Source organism: Ambystoma mexicanum, chromosome 2q, assembly GCF_040938575.1.
Source record: "Ambystoma mexicanum isolate Mex_15411 chromosome 2q, UKY_AmexF1_1, whole genome shotgun sequence".
In the NCBI taxonomy this organism is placed as follows: Eukaryota; Metazoa; Chordata; class Amphibia; order Caudata; family Ambystomatidae; genus Ambystoma; species Ambystoma mexicanum.
Window position 1 is genome coordinate 129,389,601 of NC_090924.1, and position 18,572 is coordinate 129,408,172.

The 18,572-nt window shown below is 47.5% G+C and overlaps 12 non-coding genes across 12 annotated transcripts; all 12 read left to right on the forward strand.

Moving 5' to 3' along the window:
- Positions 1-413: 413 nt before the first annotated feature.
- On the forward strand, positions 414-485 carry TRNAP-CGG (transfer RNA proline (anticodon CGG)). The gene has a single exon. It is a non-coding gene; the product is annotated as a tRNA-Pro (tRNA).
- Positions 486-899: 414 nt separating this feature from the next.
- TRNAV-UAC (transfer RNA valine (anticodon UAC)) lies at positions 900-972 on the forward strand. The gene has a single exon. It is a non-coding gene; the product is annotated as a tRNA-Val (tRNA).
- Positions 973-3,674: 2,702 nt separating this feature from the next.
- On the forward strand, positions 3,675-3,746 carry TRNAP-CGG (transfer RNA proline (anticodon CGG)). Its single transcript has one exon. It is a non-coding gene; the product is annotated as a tRNA-Pro (tRNA).
- A 414-nt stretch (positions 3,747-4,160) lies between these two features.
- TRNAV-UAC (transfer RNA valine (anticodon UAC)) lies at positions 4,161-4,233 on the forward strand. Its single transcript has one exon. It is a non-coding gene; the product is annotated as a tRNA-Val (tRNA).
- Positions 4,234-6,929: 2,696 nt separating this feature from the next.
- On the forward strand, positions 6,930-7,001 carry TRNAP-CGG (transfer RNA proline (anticodon CGG)). Its single transcript has one exon. It is a non-coding gene; the product is annotated as a tRNA-Pro (tRNA).
- Positions 7,002-7,416: 415 nt separating this feature from the next.
- On the forward strand, positions 7,417-7,489 carry TRNAV-UAC (transfer RNA valine (anticodon UAC)). Its single transcript has one exon. It is a non-coding gene; the product is annotated as a tRNA-Val (tRNA).
- Positions 7,490-10,184: 2,695 nt separating this feature from the next.
- TRNAP-CGG (transfer RNA proline (anticodon CGG)) lies at positions 10,185-10,256 on the forward strand. The gene has a single exon. It is a non-coding gene; the product is annotated as a tRNA-Pro (tRNA).
- A 414-nt stretch (positions 10,257-10,670) lies between these two features.
- On the forward strand, positions 10,671-10,743 carry TRNAV-UAC (transfer RNA valine (anticodon UAC)). Its single transcript has one exon. It is a non-coding gene; the product is annotated as a tRNA-Val (tRNA).
- A 2,732-nt stretch (positions 10,744-13,475) lies between these two features.
- Positions 13,476-13,547, forward strand: TRNAP-CGG (transfer RNA proline (anticodon CGG)). Its single transcript has one exon. It is a non-coding gene; the product is annotated as a tRNA-Pro (tRNA).
- A 414-nt stretch (positions 13,548-13,961) lies between these two features.
- On the forward strand, positions 13,962-14,034 carry TRNAV-UAC (transfer RNA valine (anticodon UAC)). Its single transcript has one exon. It is a non-coding gene; the product is annotated as a tRNA-Val (tRNA).
- A 2,752-nt stretch (positions 14,035-16,786) lies between these two features.
- Positions 16,787-16,858, forward strand: TRNAP-CGG (transfer RNA proline (anticodon CGG)). Its single transcript has one exon. It is a non-coding gene; the product is annotated as a tRNA-Pro (tRNA).
- Positions 16,859-17,272: 414 nt separating this feature from the next.
- On the forward strand, positions 17,273-17,345 carry TRNAV-UAC (transfer RNA valine (anticodon UAC)). Its single transcript has one exon. It is a non-coding gene; the product is annotated as a tRNA-Val (tRNA).
- Positions 17,346-18,572: the final 1,227 nt, after the last annotated feature.

The following is an 18,572-nucleotide window of genomic DNA, read 5'->3' on the forward strand; positions in this document are numbered from 1 at the left end:
CATAAGAGGAAGGAAGGAAGGAAGGAAGGAAGGAAGGAAGGAAGGAAGGAAGGAAGGAAGGAAGGAAGGAAGGAAGGAAGGAAGGAAGGAAGGAAGGAAGGAAGGAAGGAAGGAAGGAAGGAAGGAAGGAAGGAAGGAAGGAAGGAAGGAAGGAAGGAAGGAAGGAAGGAAGGAAGGAAGGAAGGAAGGAAGGAACAGTGTATCGCAAGCACCTTTCACCCTGATGTCAATGGTCCACCAACCTTCGGGATGAGGAGTAGACCTGTGAAGACGCTCAGCCTTTGCATCATTTAGGGACGAGGACGGGCTTTAGGAGCAAACGTTAGGAAGAGATACTCTTGTGCTACAATCCTCAAGAGGTACAACTGCCAAGTCAAATCCCTACATATTGTCTAGACTACTCTGCAAGTGTAGGCTCGTTGGTCTAGGGGTATGATTCTCGCTTCGGGTGCGAGAGGTCCCGGGTTCAAATCCCGGACGAGCCCATTGATTGGTGCCTGGCCCGATACTTTTTTACACATGTGTTTTTCAATTCTATAGACTCTGGACTGATGGATGGACAATGGTCGATGAACATTGGGCTTCCTAAGCCTCTTTGCGGACCGCCTCATTGCGCCATGCATTAAGGAGTCCCAAGTAGCTCTCAGTCACCTTTCTGGATTTGTTTGTTAATTCATGGCTGTCCCATACCAATGCCTAAAGAGGCCCTTACATCTTCAGACTGCACGGCCTCTCAGCTGGCACACTTGTCTGAGTGTTCATGCTTGTAACGCCGTGTGTGTGATGAGCTGCATTTGTAAAGCTTTGGGCGTGAGGCATTTGATAAGTGTTCAAACAGAGACAATTGCACTGTTACTTGACCCTATTCTCTCAACCGCCAGAGGGCATAGCATGCAGCAGTTTCTGTAGTGTAGTGGTTATCACGTTCGCCTTACACGCGAAAGGTCCCTGGTTCGAGACCGGGCAGAAACAGCAGAGGGTGGCATTTTACACTTTTCATGTTCCACCATCTCGAAGCTCAAGCCATGAACTTATTTGCAGTTGCAACGGAAGAAGCAGTTCCTCTGACACACTTTGAAATAAATTCTGAGTAGACGAGCGCACTCACATTTGCTCCGAATATGTGATGAATTAAAATTGCATGCCTGCATATGTGCGTGCTTATGTATAGTTGGATGGAAAGCTGAGGGAGCAGTTGTGCAATGCTATTTCTTACAGAAGGGTGGCGCTGCTTTTCCCTGAGCAATGTTCATGCACCCAGGCAGATGTGATATTGGATTTTTCTTTTTTTCAAGGGCAAAAGAAAATTCCTAGCCCTCAGAGCTTCTGCCAATGCAGATCCGGTGCAAAATGAAGGCTCTCACTCGCTCACTTTGTCCACTTTCAATTGATCAGCAGACCGCGTTGGTGTTGTGCTAGATTTCTTCTTCTGTGCATCAACAGCTCTTTTATACGTACCCTTCACGGGCGAATGGAAGGGAGGGTGTGCCACCAGCTTCATTGATCCTGATGTCAATGTGCCAACACCTTCAGGACGAGAAGAAGAGCTATGAAGACAGTCAGAGCGTGCCGACTGGGGCATTCATTTGGCTCATACACCGACAAGGCTTTCAGCGGCAGGAACAAACTTCAGGAATAGGCATTCTTGGCCTCGAAGCCTAAGGGGGGTGGAAACGCTGAGTACAATTCCGTCAGATGATCACAGGACCGTGGCTCGTTGGTCTAGGGGTATGATTCTCGCTTTGGGTGCGAGAGGTCCGGAGGAGCCCGATCAAGGTGGGTAACTTGAGCTCCTTTTTTTTTTTCCAATGTTATTTTCATTGGACAGACTCTCTGGCTTTCTCGGTAAGCAGTAGTCGATGAACAATTCACTTCCTGAACCTCTTTGCCTGCCATGTCCTTGCGACAAGCACTTTGTGTTCTCTGTTAGCTCTCAGTAACATTCCTTGATTTGCTTGTGAGTTTTGGCCGTCCGATCTCAAAGTGGAAATATGTCCTTCCCTCTGTACGCTGCATAGACCCTCAACAGGCATACTTGTATATGTGCGCATGCTTGATAGGACGTATGTTTTAGGCTGGATTGTGTGAGCTTCAGGCGCAAGGCATTTGATTAGTCTTTAAGCAGGTCCACTTGCAAAGCCCTTTGCACCTGTTCTCCCAGTCCCTACAAAGGGATGCAAGCAGTTGTTTCTGTAGTGTAGTGGTTAGCACGTTCGAGACCGGGCAGAAACACTCTCTGCTGGCATTTTACACAAAATCGTTTTTTTCCCCTTTTGTCACACACAAATGTAAAGTATGAACTTATTTGCGTTCCCATGGAAATAGCATATGCTCTCAAGAGCTTGAGAAATACACTGGGAAGGCAAGCATCCTCACATGTATTGTGTATATGGGGCCAATAATAAAATGCACGCGCCTTCATTTTGTGTATGTAATGTTGCAGAGCACAGAGAGGATTTCTTTTCCCTACTGCTGGGTATTTGGGTCTCTGGGATCACAGTTGGGTCCGCTCCGTCCTCTGAAATGGTGGATATTAGTTACATAGGTTAGTGTACCAAAGAAATATCACATTTTCATATACAGCTTCTTCATTTCTGTGTTCTGAGGGATTACCAGTTGTAAGAAATGCACTTGCCGGTACAGTGATTCCCTGGCTTTCTCTGGCCCGAGAAAGCTTTTCCTCTGAACTGGGAACAGAAGTTGGACTGCTTCTGCTGAACTTCCTGAAAGCATAGCTGGCGGGAGGAGGGACTTTTTGAGTGCTGGGAAAATTTGAGCTGGAAATTTGCATAGGCTGGACAGAGATTGCTTGGAGCAGCCAAAATATAATAACGGCCATGGCGCTCAAGTAAAGCAGAAAGCTTTTAGTATACACCTTTTGCACTCTTGTCAACGAAGCTGGGCTCTGTGAATGCTCACCCTACGCAAGAAAAGAGAACAGACTTTGCTGGTGACCTAAATATATCTCGCCTGATCGAGCACGATCGAGCTCTGAGTGAGCAGCTTTGCAATGGTCATCTTTACCAAAGGGGAGATGCTGCTTTTGCCAGTGTCACACCCATGCTCTCAGGGCTGGAGGGAGGAGGGCTGCTTTTTGTTTTTACAGGCAAAAGGAAAGGCCCAGCCCTCAGAGCTTCTGCCAATGCATATCCCAGCAGGTGCAAAATAAAGTCTTTCCCCCACCTTGCCAGCTGCAGATTGATCAGAAGACTGCTAGTCTAGTGTGTTGGGCCACTCTCTCTCTTCTGTGTATCGTCCCCTCTTATTACATAAACAGCATAAGAGGAAGGAAGGAAGGAAGGAAGGAAGGAAGGAAGGAAGGAAGGAAGGAAGGAAGGAAGGAAGGAAGGAAGGAAGGAAGGAAGGAAGGAAGGAAGGAAGGAAGGAAGGAAGGAAGGAAGGAAGGAAGGAAGGAAGGAAGGAAGGAAGGAAGGAAGGAAGGAAGGAAGGAAGGAACAGTGTATCGCAAGCACCTTTCACCCTGATGTCAATGGTCCACCAACCTTCGGGATGAGGAGTAGACCTGTGAAGACGCTCAGCCTTTGCATCATTTAGGGACGAGGACGGGCTTTAGGAGCAAACGTTAGGAAGAGATACTCTTGTGCTACAATCCTCAAGAGGTACAACTGCCAAGTCAAATCCCTACATATTGTCTAGACTACTCTGCAAGTGTAGGCTCGTTGGTCTAGGGGTATGATTCTCGCTTCGGGTGCGAGAGGTCCCGGGTTCAAATCCCGGACGAGCCCATTGATTGGTGCCTGGCCCGATACTTTTTTACACATGTGTTTTTCAATTCTATAGACTCTGGACTGATGGATGGACAATGGTCGATGAACATTGGGCTTCCTAAGCCTCTTTGCGGACCGCCTCATTGCGCCATGCATTAAGGAGTCCCAAGTAGCTCTCAGTCACCTTTCTGGATTTGTTTGTTAATTCATGGCTGTCCCATACCAATGCCTAAAGAGGCCCTTACATCTTCAGACTGCACGGCCTCTCAGCTGGCACACTTGTCTGAGTGTTCATGCTTGTAACGCCGTGTGTGTGATGAGCTGCATTTGTAAAGCTTTGGGCGTGAGGCATTTGATAAGTGTTCAAACAGAGACAATTGCACTGTTACTTGACCCTATTCTCTCAACCGCCAGAGGGCATAGCATGCAGCAGTTTCTGTAGTGTAGTGGTTATCACGTTCGCCTTACACGCGAAAGGTCCCTGGTTCGAGACCGGGCAGAAACAGCAGAGGGTGGCATTTTACACTTTTCATGTTCCACCATCTCGAAGCTCAAGCCATGAACTTATTTGCAGTTGCAACGGAAGAAGCAGTTCCTCTGACACACTTTGAAATAAATTCTGAGTAGACGAGCGCACTCACATTTGCTCCGAATATGTGATGAATTAAAATTGCATGCCTGCATATGTGCGTGCTTATGTATAGTTGGATGGAAAGCTGAGGGAGCAGTTGTGCAATGCTATTTCTTACAGAAGGGTGGCGCTGCTTTTCCCTGAGCAATGTTCATGCACCCAGGCAGATGTGATATTGGATTTTTCTTTTTTTCAAGGGCAAAAGAAAATTCCTAGCCCTCAGAGCTTCTGCCAATGCAGATCCGGTGCAAAATGAAGGCTCTCACTCGCTCACTTTGTCCACTTTCAATTGATCAGCAGACCGCGTTGGTGTTGTGCTAGATTTCTTCTTCTGTGCATCAACAGCTCTTTTATACGTACCCTTCACGGGCGAATGGAAGGGAGGGTGTGCCACCAGCTTCATTGATCCTGATGTCAATGTGCCAACACCTTCAGGACGAGAAGAAGAGCTATGAAGACAGTCAGAGCGTGCCGACTGGGGCATTCATTTGGCTCATACACCGACAAGGCTTTCAGCGGCAGGAACAAACTTCAGGAATAGGCATTCTTGGCCTCGAAGCCTAAGGGGGGTGGAAACGCTGAGTACAATTCCGTCAGATGATCACAGGACCGTGGCTCGTTGGTCTAGGGGTATGATTCTCGCTTTGGGTGCGAGAGGTCCGGAGGAGCCCGATCAAGGTGGGTAACTTGAGCTCCTTTTTTTTTTTCCAATGTTATTTTCATTGGACAGACTCTCTGGCTTTCTCGGTAAGCAGTAGTCGATGAACAATTCACTTCCTGAACCTCTTTGCCTGCCATGTCCTTGCGACAAGCACTTTGTGTTCTCTGTTAGCTCTCAGTAACATTCCTTGATTTGCTTGTGAGTTTTGGCCGTCCGATCTCAAAGTGGAAATATGTCCTTCCCTCTGTACGCTGCATAGACCCTCAACAGGCATACTTGTATATGTGCGCATGCTTGATAGGACGTATGTTTTAGGCTGGATTGTGTGAGCTTCAGGCGCAAGGCATTTGATTAGTCTTTAAGCAGGTCCACTTGCAAAGCCCTTTGCACCTGTTCTCCCAGTCCCTACAAAGGGATGCAAGCAGTTGTTTCTGTAGTGTAGTGGTTAGCACGTTCGAGACCGGGCAGAAACACTCTCTGCTGGCATTTTACACAAAATCGTTTTTTTCCCCTTTTGTCACACACAAATGTAAAGTATGAACTTATTTGCGTTCCCATGGAAATAGCATATGCTCTCAAGAGCTTGAGAAATACACTGGGAAGGCAAGCATCCTCACATGTATTGTGTATATGGGGCCAATAATAAAATGCACGCGCCTTCATTTTGTGTATGTAATGTTGCAGAGCACAGAGAGGATTTCTTTTCCCTACTGCTGGGTATTTGGGTCTCTGGGATCACAGTTGGGTCCGCTCCGTCCTCTGAAATGGTGCATATTAGTTACATAGGTTAGTGTACCAAAGAAATATCACATTTTCATATACAGCTTCTTCATTTCTGTGTTCTGAGGGATTACCAGTTGTAAGAAATGCACTTGCCGGTACAGTGATTCCCTGGCTTTCTCTGGCCCGAGAAAGCTTTTCCTCTGAACTGGGAACAGAAGTTGGACTGCTTCTGCTGAACTTCCTGAAAGCATAGCTGGCGGGAGGAGGGACTTTTTGAGTGCTGGGAAAATTTGAGCTGGAAATTTGCATAGGCTGGACAGAGATTGCTTGGAGCAGCCAAAATATAATAACGGCCATGGCGCTCAAGTAAAGCAGAAAGCTTTTAGTATACACCTTTTGCACTCTTGTCAACGAAGCTGGGCTCTGTGAATGCTCACCCTACGCAAGAAAAGAGAACAGACTTTGCTGGTGACCTAAATATATATCTCGCCTGATCGAGCACGATCGAGCTCTGAGTGAGCAGCTGTGCAATGGTCATCTTTACCAAAGGGGAGATGCTGCTTTTGCCAGTGTCACGCCCATGCTCTCAGGGCTGGAGGGAGGAGGGCTGCTTTTTGTTTTTACAGGCAAAAGGAAAGGCCCAGCCCTCAGAGCTTCTGCCAATGCATATCCCAGCAGGTGCAAAATAAAGTCTCTCCCCCACCTTGCCAGCTGCAGATTGATCAGAAGACTGCTAGTCTAGTGTGTTGGGCCACTCTCTCTCTTCTGTGTATCGTCCCCTCTTATTACATAAACAGCATAAGAGGAAGGAAGGAAGGAAGGAAGGAAGGAAGGAAGGAAGGAAGGAAGGAAGGAAGGAAGGAAGGAAGGAAGGAAGGAAGGAAGGAAGGAAGGAAGGAAGGAAGGAAGGAAGGAAGGAAGGAAGGAAGGAAGGAAGGAAGGAAGGAAGGAAGGAAGGAAGGAAGGAACAGTGTATCGCAAGCACCTTTCACCCTGATGTCAATGGTCCACCAACCTTCGGGATGAGGAGTAGACCTGTGAAGACGCTCAGCCTTTGCATCATTTAGGGACGAGGACGGGCTTTAGGAGCAAACGTTAGGAAGAGATACTCTTGTGCTACAATCCTCAAGAGGTACAACTGCCAAGTCAAATCCCTACATATTGTCTAGACTACTCTGCAAGTGTAGGCTCGTTGGTCTAGGGGTATGATTCTCGCTTCGGGTGCGAGAGGTCCCGGGTTCAAATCCCGGACGAGCCCATTGATTGGTGCCTGGCCCGATACTTTTTTTACACATGTGTTTTTCAATTCTATAGACTGTGGACTGATGGATGGACAATGGTCGATGAACATTGGGCTTCCTAAGCCTCTTTGCGGACCGCCTCATTGCGCCATGCATTAAGGAGTCCCAAGTAGCTCTCAGTCACCTTTCTGGATTTGTTTGTTAATTCATGGCTGTCCCATACCAATGCCTAAAGAGGCCCTTACATCTTCAGACTGCACGGCCTCTCAGCTGGCACACTTGTCTGAGTGTTCATGCTTGTAACGCCGTGTGTGTGATGAGCTGCATTTGTAAAGCTTTGGGCGTGAGGCATTTGATAAGTGTTCAAACAGAGACAATTGCACTGTTACTTGACCCTATTCTCTCAACCGCCAGAGGGCATAGCATGCAGCAGTTTCTGTAGTGTAGTGGTTATCACGTTCGCCTTACACGCGAAAGGTCCCTGGTTCGAGACCGGGCAGAAACAGCAGAGGGTGGCATTTTACACTTTTCATGTTCCACCATCTCGAAGCGCAAGCCATGAACTTATTTGCAGTTGCAACGGAAGAAGCAGTTCCTCTGACACGCTTTGAAATAAATTCTGAGTAGACGAGCGCACTCACATTTGCTCCGAATATGTGATGAATTAAAATTGCATGCCTGCATATGTGCGTGCTTATGTATAGTTGGATGGAAAGCTGAGGGAGCAGTTGTGCAATGCTATTTCTTACAGAAGGGTGGCGCTGCTTTTCCCTGAGCAATGTTCATGCACCCAGGCAGATGTGATATTGGATTTTTCTTTTTTTCAAGGGCAAAAGAAAATTCCTAGCCCTCAGAGCTTCTGCCAATGCAGATCCGGTGCAAAATGAAGGCTCTCACTCGCTCACTTTGTCCACTTTCAATTGATCAGCAGACCGCGTTGGTGTTGTGCTAGATTTCTTCTTCTGTGCATCAACAGCTCTTTTATACGTACCCTTCACGGGCGAATGGAAGGGAGGGTGTGCCACCAGCTTCATTGATCCTGATGTCAATGTGCCAACACCTTCAGGACGAGAAGAAGAGCTATGAAGACAGTCAGAGCGTGCCGACTGGGGCATTCATTTGGCTCATACACCGACAAGGCTTTCAGCGGCAGGAACAAACTTCAGGAATAGGCATTCTTGGCCTCGAAGCCTAAGGGGGGTGGAAACGCTGAGTACAATTCCGTCAGATGATCACAGGACCGTGGCTCGTTGGTCTAGGGGTATGATTCTCGCTTTGGGTGCGAGAGGTCCGGAGGAGCCCGATCAAGGTGGGTAACTTGAGCTCCTTTTTTTTTTTTCCAATGTTATTTTCATTGGACAGACTCTCTGGCTTTCTCGGTAAGCAGTAGTCGATGAACAATTCACTTCCTGAACCTCTTTGCCTGCCATGTCCTTGCGACAAGCACTTTGTGTTCTCTGTTAGCTCTCAGTAACATTCCTTGATTTGCTTGTGAGTTTTGGCCGTCCGATCTCAAAGTGGAAATATGTCCTTCCCTCTGTACGCTGCATAGACCCTCAACAGGCATACTTGTATATGTGCGCATGCTTGATAGGACGTATGTTTTAGGCTGGATTGTGTGAGCTTCAGGCGCAAGGCATTTGATTAGTCTTTAAGCAGGTCCACTTGCAAAGCCCTTTGCACCTGTTCTCCCAGTCCCTACAAAGGGATGCAAGCAGTTGTTTCTGTAGTGTAGTGGTTAGCACGTTCGAGACCGGGCAGAAACACTCTCTGCTGGCATTTTACACAAAATCGTTTTTTTCCCCTTTTGTCACACACAAATGTAAAGTATGAACTTATTTGCGTTCCCATGGAAATAGCATATGCTCTCAAGAGCTTGAGAAATACACTGGGAAGGCAAGCATCCTCACATGTATTGTGTATATGGGGCCAATAATAAAATGCACGCGCCTTCATTTTGTGTATGTAATGTTGCAGAGCACAGAGAGGATTTCTTTTCCCTACTGCTGGGTATTTGGGTCTCTGGGATCACAGTTGGGTCCGCTCCGTCCTCTGAAATGGTGGATATTAGTTACATAGGTTAGTGTACCAAAGAAATATCACATTTTCATATACAGCTTCTTCATTTCTGTGTTCTGAGGGATTACCAGTTGTAAGAAATGCACTTGCCGGTACAGTGATTCCCTGGCTTTCTCTGGCCCGAGAAAGCTTTTCCTCTGAACTGGGAACAGAAGTTGGACTGCTTCTGCTGAACTTCCTGAAAGCATAGCTGGCGGGAGGAGGGACTTTTTGAGTGCTGGGAAAATTTGAGCTGGAAATTTGCATAGGCTGGACAGAGATTGCTTGGAGCAGCCAAAATATAATAACGGCCATGGCGCTCAAGTAAAGCAGAAAGCTTTTAGTATACACCTTTTGCACTCTTGTCAACGAAGCTGGGCTCTGTGAATGCTCACCCTACGCAAGAAAAGAGAACAGACTTTGCTGGTGACCTAAATATATCTCGCCTGATCGAGCACGATCGAGCTCTGAGTGAGCAGCTGTGCAATGGTCATCTTTACCAAAGGGGAGATGCTGCTTTTGCCAGTGTCACGCCCATGCTCTCAGGGCTGGAGGGAGGAGGGCTGCTTTTTGTTTTTACAGGCAAAAGGAAAGGCCCAGCCCTCAGAGCTTCTGCCAATGCATATCCCAGCAGGTGCAAAATAAAGTCTCTCCCCCACCTTGCCAGCTGCAGATTGATCAGAAGACTGCTAGTCTAGTGTGTTGGGCCACTCTCTCTCTTCTGTGTATCGTCCCCTCTTATTACATAAACAGCATAAGAGGAAGGAAGGAAGGAAGGAAGGAAGGAAGGAAGGAAGGAAGGAAGGAAGGAAGGAAGGAAGGAAGGAAGGAAGGAAGGAAGGAAGGAAGGAAGGAAGGAAGGAAGGAAGGAAGGAAGGAAGGAAGGAAGGAAGGAAGGAAGGAAGGAAGGAAGGAAGGAAGGAACAGTGTATCGCAAGCACCTTTCACCCTGATGTCAATGGTCCACCAACCTTCGGGATGAGGAGTAGACCTGTGAAGACGCTCAGCCTTTGCATCATTTAGGGACGAGGACGGGCTTTAGGAGCAAACGTTAGGAAGAGATACTCTTGTGCTACAATCCTCAAGAGGTACAACTGCCAAGTCAAATCCCTACATATTGTCTAGACTACTCTGCAAGTGTAGGCTCGTTGGTCTAGGGGTATGATTCTCGCTTCGGGTGCGAGAGGTCCCGGGTTCAAATCCCGGACGAGCCCATTGATTGGTGCCTGGCCCGATACTTTTTTACACATGTGTTTTTCAATTCTATAGACTCTGGACTGATGGATGGACAATGGTCGATGAACATTGGGCTTCCTAAGCCTCTTTGCGGACCGCCTCATTGCGCCATGCATTAAGGAGTCCCAAGTAGCTCTCAGTCACCTTTCTGGATTTGTTTGTTAATTCATGGCTGTCCCATACCAATGCCTAAAGAGGCCCTTACATCTTCAGACTGCACGGCCTCTCAGCTGGCACACTTGTCTGAGTGTTCATGCTTGTAACGCCGTGTGTGTGATGAGCTGCATTTGTAAAGCTTTGGGCGTGAGGCATTTGATAAGTGTTCAAACAGAGACAATTGCACTGTTACTTGACCCTATTCTCTCAACCGCCAGAGGGCATAGCATGCAGCAGTTTCTGTAGTGTAGTGGTTATCACGTTCGCCTTACACGCGAAAGGTCCCTGGTTCGAGACCGGGCAGAAACAGCAGAGGGTGGCATTTTACACTTTTCATGTTCCACCATCTCGAAGCTCAAGCCATGAACTTATTTGCAGTTGCAACGGAAGAAGCAGTTCCTCTGACACGCTTTGAAATAAATTCTGAGTAGACGAGCGCACTCACATTTGCTCCGAATATGTGATGAATTAAAATTGCATGCCTGCATATGTGCGTGCTTATGTATAGTTGGATGGAAAGCTGAGGGAGCAGTTGTGCAATGCTATTTCTTACAGAAGGGTGGCGCTGCTTTTCCCTGAGCAATGTTCATGCACCCAGGCAGATGTGATATTGGATTTTTCTTTTTTTCAAGGGCAAAAGAAAATTCCTAGCCCTCAGAGCTTCTGCCAATGCAGATCCGGTGCAAAATGAAGGCTCTCACTCGCTCACTTTGTCCACTTTCAATTGATCAGCAGACCGCGTTGGTGTTGTGCTAGATTTCTTCTTCTGTGCATCAACAGCTCTTTTATACGTACCCTTCACGGGCGAATGGAAGGGAGGGTGTGCCACCAGCTTCATTGATCCTGATGTCAATGTGCCAACACCTTCAGGACGAGAAGAAGAGCTATGAAGACAGTCAGAGCGTGCCGACTGGGGCATTCATTTGGCTCATACACCGACAAGGCTTTCAGCGGCAGGAACAAACTTCAGGAATAGGCATTCTTGGCCTCGAAGCCTAAGGGGGGTGGAAACGCTGAGTACAATTCCGTCAGATGATCACAGGACCGTGGCTCGTTGGTCTAGGGGTATGATTCTCGCTTTGGGTGCGAGAGGTCCGGAGGAGCCCGATCAAGGTGGGTAACTTGAGCTCCTTTTTTTTTTTCCAATGTTATTTTCATTGGACAGACTCTCTGGCTTTCTCGGTAAGCAGTAGTCGATGAACAATTCACTTCCTGAACCTCTTTGCCTGCCATGTCCTTGCGACAAGCACTTTGTGTTCTCTGTTAGCTCTCAGTAACATTCCTTGATTTGCTTGTGAGTTTTGGCCGTCCGATCTCAAAGTGGAAATATGTCCTTCCCTCTGTACGCTGCATAGACCCTCAACAGGCATACTTGTATATGTGCGCATGCTTGATAGGACGTATGTTTTAGGCTGGATTGTGTGAGCTTCAGGCGCAAGGCATTTGATTAGTCTTTAAGCAGGTCCACTTGCAAAGCCCTTTGCACCTGTTCTCCCAGTCCCTACAAAGGGATGCAAGCAGTTGTTTCTGTAGTGTAGTGGTTAGCACGTTCGAGACCGGGCAGAAACACTCTCTGCTGGCATTTTACACAAAATCGTTTTTTTCCCCTTTTGTCACACACAAATGTAAAGTATGAACTTATTTGCGTTCCCATGGAAATAGCATATGCTCTCAAGAGCTTGAGAAATACACTGGGAAGGCAAGCATCCTCACATGTATTGTGTATATGGGGCCAATAATAAAATGCACGCGCCTTCATTTTGTGTATGTAATGTTGCAGAGCACAGAGAGGATTTCTTTTCCCTACTGCTGGGTATTTGGGTCTCTGGGATCACAGTTGGGTCCGCTCCGTCCTCTGAAATGGTGCATATTAGTTACATAGGTTAGTGTACCAAAGAAATATCACATTTTCATATACAGCTTCTTCATTTCTGTGTTCTGAGGGATTACCAGTTGTAAGAAATGCACTTGCCGGTACAGTGATTCCCTGGCTTTCTCTGGCCCGAGAAAGCTTTTCCTCTGAACTGGGAACAGAAGTTGGACTGCTTCTGCTGAACTTCCTGAAAGCATAGCTGGCGGGAGGAGGGACTTTTTGAGTGCTGGGAAAATTTGAGCTGGAAATTTGCATAGGCTGGACAGAGATTGCTTGGAGCAGCCAAAATATAATAACGGCCATGGCGCTCAAGTAAAGCAGAAAGCTTTTAGTATACACCTTTTGCACTCTTGTCAACGAAGCTGGGCTCTGTGAATGCTCACCCTACGCAAGAAAAGAGAACAGACTTTGCTGGTGACCTAAATATATATCTCGCCTGATCGAGCACGATCGAGCTCTGAGTGAGCAGCTGTGCAATGGTCATCTTTACCAAAGGGGAGATGCTGCTTTTGCCAGTGTCACGCCCATGCTCTCAGGGCTGGAGGGAGGAGGGCTGCTTTTTGTTTTTACAGGCAAAAGGAAAGGCCCAGCCCTCAGAGCTTCTGCCAATGCATATCCCAGCAGGTGCAAAATAAAGTCTCTCCCCCACCTTGCCAGCTGCAGATTGATCAGAAGACTGCTAGTCTAGTGTTTTGGGCCACTCTCTCTCTTCTGTGTATCGTCCCCTCTTATTACATAAACAGCATAAGAGGAAGGAAGGAAGGAAGGAAGGAAGGAAGGAAGGAAGGAAGGAAGGAAGGAAGGAAGGAAGGAAGGAAGGAAGGAAGGAAGGAAGGAAGGAAGGAAGGAAGGAAGGAAGGAAGGAAGGAAGGAAGGAAGGAAGGAAGGAAGGAAGGAAGGAAGGAAGGAAGGAAGGAAGGAAGGAAGGAAGGAAGGAAGGAAGGAAGGAACAGTGTATCGCAAGCACCTTTCACCCTGATGTCAATGGTCCACCAACCTTCGGGATGAGGAGTAGACCTGGGAAGACGCTCAGCCTTTGCATCATTTAGGGACGAGGACGGGCTTTAGGAGCAAACGTTAGGAAGAGATACTCTTGTGCTACAATCCTCAAGAGGTAGAACTGCCAAGTCAAATCCCTACATATTGTCTAGACTACTCTGCAAGTGTAGGCTCGTTGGTCTAGGGGTATGATTCTCGCTTCGGGTGCGAGAGGTCCCGGGTTCAAATCCCGGACGAGCCCATTGATTGGTGCCTGGCCCGATACTTTTTTACACATGTGTTTTTCAATTCTATAGACTCTGGACTGATGGATGGACAATGGTCGATGAACATTGGGCTTCCTAAGCCTCTTTGCGGACCGCCTCATTGCGCCATGCATTAAGGAGTCCCAAGTAGCTCTCAGTCACCTTTCTGGATTTGTTTGTTAATTCATGGCTGTCCCATACCAATGCCTAAAGAGGCCCTTACATCTTCAGACTGCACGGCCTCTCAGCTGGCACACTTGTCTGAGTGTTCATGCTTGTAACGCCGTGTGTGTGATGAGCTGCATTTGTAAAGCTTTGGGCGTGAGGCATTTGATAAGTGTTCAAACAGAGACAATTGCACTGTTACTTGACCCTATTCTCTCAACCGCCAGAGGGCATAGCATGCAGCAGTTTCTGTAGTGTAGTGGTTATCACGTTCGCCTTACACGCGAAAGGTCCCTGGTTCGAGACCGGGCAGAAACAGCAGAGGGTGGCATTTTACACTTTTCATGTTCCACCATCTCGAAGCTCAAGCCATGAACTTATTTGCAGTTGCAACGGAAGAAGCAGTTCCTCTGACACGCTTTGAAATAAATTCTGAGTAGACGAGCGCACTCACATTTGCTCCGAATATGTGATGAATTAAAATTGCATGCCTGCATATGTGCGTGCTTATGTATAGTTGGATGGAAAGCTGAGGGAGCAGTTGTGCAATGCTATTTCTTACAGAAGGGTGGCGCTGCTTTTCCCTGAGCAATGGTCATGCACCCAGGCAGATGTGATATTGGATTTTTCTTTTTTTCAAGGGCAAAAGAAAATTCCTAGCCCTCAGAGCTTCTGCCAATGCAGATCCGGTGCAAAATGAAGGCTCTCACTGGCTCACTTTGTCCACTTTCAATTGATCAGCAGACCGCGTTGGTGTTGTGCTAGATTTCTTCTTCTGTGCAGCAACAGCTCTTTTATACGTACCCTTCACGGGCGAATGGAAGGGAGGGTGTGCCACCAGCTTCATTGATCCTGATGTCAATGTGCCAACACCTTCAGGACGAGAAGAAGAGCTATGAAGACAGTCAGAGCGTGCCGACTGGGGCATTCATTTGGCTCATACACCGACAAGGCTTTCAGCGGCAGGAACAAACTTCAGGAATAGGCATTCTTGGCCTCGAAGCCTAAGGGGGGTGGAAACGCTGAGTACAATTCCGTCAGATGATCACAGGACCGTGGCTCGTTGGTCTAGGGGTATGATTCTCGCTTTGGGTGCGAGAGGTCCGGAGGAGCCCGATCAAGGTGGGTAACTTGAGCTCCTTTTTTTTTTTCCAATGTTATTTTCATTGGACAGACTCTCTGGCTTTCTCGGTAAGCAGTAGTCGATGAACAATTCACTTCCTGAACCTCTTTGCCTGCCATGTCCTTGCGACAAGCACTTTGTGTTCTCTGTTAGCTCTCAGTAACATTCCTTGATTTGCTTGTGAGTTTTGGCCGTCCGATCTCAAAGTGGAAATATGTCCTTCCCTCTGTACGCTGCATAGACCCTCAACAGGCATACTTGTATATGTGCGCATGCTTGATAGGACGTATGTTTTAGGCTGGATTGTGTGAGCTTCAGGCGCAAGGCATTTGATTAGTCTTTAAGCAGGTCCACTTGCAAAGCCCTTTGCACCTGTTCTCCCAGTCCCTACAAAGGGATGCAAGCAGTTGTTTCTGTAGTGTAGTGGTTAGCACGTTCGAGACCGGGCAGAAACACTCTCTGCTGGCATTTTACACAAAATCGTTTTTTTCCCCTTTTGTCACACACAAATGTAAAGTATGAACTTATTTGCGTTCCCATGGAAATAGCATATGCTCTCAAGAGCTTGAGAAATACACTGGGAAGGCAAGCATCCTCACATGTATTGTGTATATGGGGCCAATAATAAAATGCACGCGCCTTCATTTTGTGTATGTAATGTTGCAGAGCACAGAGAGGATTTCTTTTCCCTACTGCTGGGTATTTGGGTCTCTGGGATCACAGTTGGGTCCGCTCCGTCCTCTGAAATGGTGCATATTAGTTACATAGGTTAGTGTACCAAAGAAATATCACATTTTCATATACAGCTTCTTCATTTCTGTGTTCTGAGGGATTACCAGTTGTAAGAAATGCACTTGCCGGTACAGTGATTCCCTGGCTTTCTCTGGCCCGAGAAAGCTTTTCCTCTGAACTGGGAACAGAAGTTGGACTGCTTCTGCTGAACTTCCTGAAAGCATAGCTGGCGGGAGGAGGGACTTTTTGAGTGCTGGGAAAATTTGAGCTGGAAATTTGCATAGGCTGGACAGAGATTGCTTGGAGCAGCCAAAATATAATAACGGCCATGGCGCTCAAGTAAAGCAGAAAGCTTTTAGTATACACCTTTTGCACTCTTGTCAACGAAGCTGGGCTCTGTGAATGCTCACCCTACGCAAGAAAAGAGAACAGACTTTGCTGGTGACCTAAATATATATCTCGCCTGATCGAGCACGATCGAGCTCTGAGTGAGCAGCTGTGCAATGGTCATCTTTACCAAAGGGGAGATGCTGCTTTTGCCAGTGTCACGCCCATGCTCTCAGGGCTGGAGGGAGGAGGGCTGCTTTTTGTTTTTACAGGCAAAAGGAAAGGCCCAGCCCTCAGAGCTTCTGCCAATGCATATCCCAGCAGGTGCAAAATAAAGTCTCTCCCCCACCTTGCCAGCTGCAGATTGATCAGAAGACTGCTAGTCTAGTGTTTTGGGCCACTCTCTCTCTTCTGTGTATCGTCCCCTCTTATTACATAAACAGCATAAGAGGAAGGAAGGAAGGAAGGAAGGAAGGAAGGAAGGAAGGAAGGAAGGAAGGAAGGAAGGAAGGAAGGAAGGAAGGAAGGAAGGAAGGAAGGAAGGAAGGAAGGAAGGAAGGAAGGAAGGAAGGAAGGAAGGAAGGAAGGAAGGAAGGAAGGAAGGAAGGAAGGAAGGAAGGAAGGAAGGAAGGAAGGAAGGAAGGAAGGAAGGAAGGAAGGAAGGAAGGAACAGTGTATCGCAAGCACCTTTCACCCTGATGTCAATGGTCCACCAACCTTCGGGATGAGGAGTAGACCTGTGAAGACGCTCAGCCTTTGCATCATTTAGGGACGAGGACGGGCTTTAGGAGCAAACGTTAGGAAGAGATACTCTTGTGCTACAATCCTCAAGAGGTACAACTGCCAAGTCAAATCCCTACATATTGTCTAGACTACTCTGCAAGTGTGGGCTTGTTGGTCTAGGGGTATGATTCTCGCTTCGGGTGCGAGAGGTCCCGGGTTCAAATCCCTGACGAGCCCATTGATTGGTGCCTGGCCCGATACTTTTTTACACATGTGTTTTTCAATTCTATAGACTCTGGACTGATGGATGGACAATGGTCGATGAACATTGGGCTTCCTAAGCCTCTTTGCGGACCGCCTCATTGCGCCATGCATTAAGGAGTCCCAAGTAGCTCTCAGTCACCTTTCTGGATTTGTTTGTTAATTCATGGCTGTCCCATACCAATGCCTAAAGAGGCCCTTACATCTTCAGACTGCACGGCCTCTCAGCTGGCACACTTGTCTGAGTGTTCATGCTTGTAACGCCGTGTGTGTGATGAGCTGCATTTGTAAAGCTTTGGGCGTGAGGCATTTGATAAGTGTTCAAACAGAAACAATTGCACTGTTACTTGACCCTATTCTCTCAACCGCCAGAGGCCATAGCATGCAGCAGTTTCTGTAGTGTAGTGGTTATCACGTTCGCCTTACACGCGAAAGGTCCCTGGTTCGAGACCGGGCAGAAACAGCAGAGGGTGGCATTTTACACTTTTCATGTTCCACCATCTCGAAGCTCAAGCCATGAACTTATTTGCAGTTGCAACGGAAGAAGCAGTTCCTCTGACACGCTTTGAAATAAATTCTGAGTAGACGAGCGCACTCACATTTGCTCCGAATATGTGATGAATTAAAATTGCATGCCTGCATATGTGCGTGCTTATGTATAGTTGGATGGAAAGCTGAGGGAGCAGTTGTGCAATGCTATTTCTTACAGAAGGGTGGCGCTGCTTTTCCCTGAGCAATGTTCATGCACCCAGGCAGATGTGATATTGGATTTTTCTTTTTTTCAAGGGCAAAAGAAAATTCCTAGCCCTCAGAGCTTCTGCCAATGCAGATCCGGTGCAAAATGAAGGCTCTCACTGGCTCACTTTGTCCACTTTCAATTGATCAGCAGACCGCGTTGGTGTTGTGCTAGATTTCTTCTTCTGTGCATCAACAGCTCTTTTATACGTACCCTTCACGGGCGAATGGAAGGGAGGGTGTGCCACCAGCTTCATTGATCCTGATGTCAATGTGCCAACACCTTCAGGACGAGAAGAAGAGCTATGAAGACAGTCAGAGCGTGCCGACTGGGGCATTCATTTGGCTCATACACCGACAAGGCTTTCAGCGGCAGGAACAAACTTCAGGAATAGGCATTCTTGGCCTCGAAGCCTAAGGGGGGTGGAAACGCTGAGTACAATTCCGTCAGATGATCACAGGACCGTGGCTCGTTGGTCTAGGGGTATGATTCTCGCTTTGGGTGCGAGAGGTCCGGAGGAGCCCGATCAAGGTGGGTAACTTGAGCTCCTTTTTTTTTTTTCCAATGTTATTTTCATTGGACAGACTCTCTGGCTTTCTCGGTAAGCAGTAGTCGATGAACAATTCACTTCCTGAACCTCTTTGCCTGCCATGTCCTTGCGACAAGCACTTTGTGTTCTCTGTTAGCTCTCAGTAACATTCCTTGATTTGCTTGTGAGTTTTGGCCGTCCGATCTCAAAGTGGAAATATGTCCTTCCCTCTGTACGCTGCATAGACCCTCAACAGGCATACTTGTATATGTGCGCATGCTTGATAGGACGTATGTTTTAGGCTGGATTGTGTGAGCTTCAGGCGCAAGGCATTTGATTAGTCTTTAAGCAGGTCCACTTGCAAAGCCCTTTGCACCTGTTCTCCCAGTCCCTACAAAGGGATGCAAGCAGTTGTTTCTGTAGTG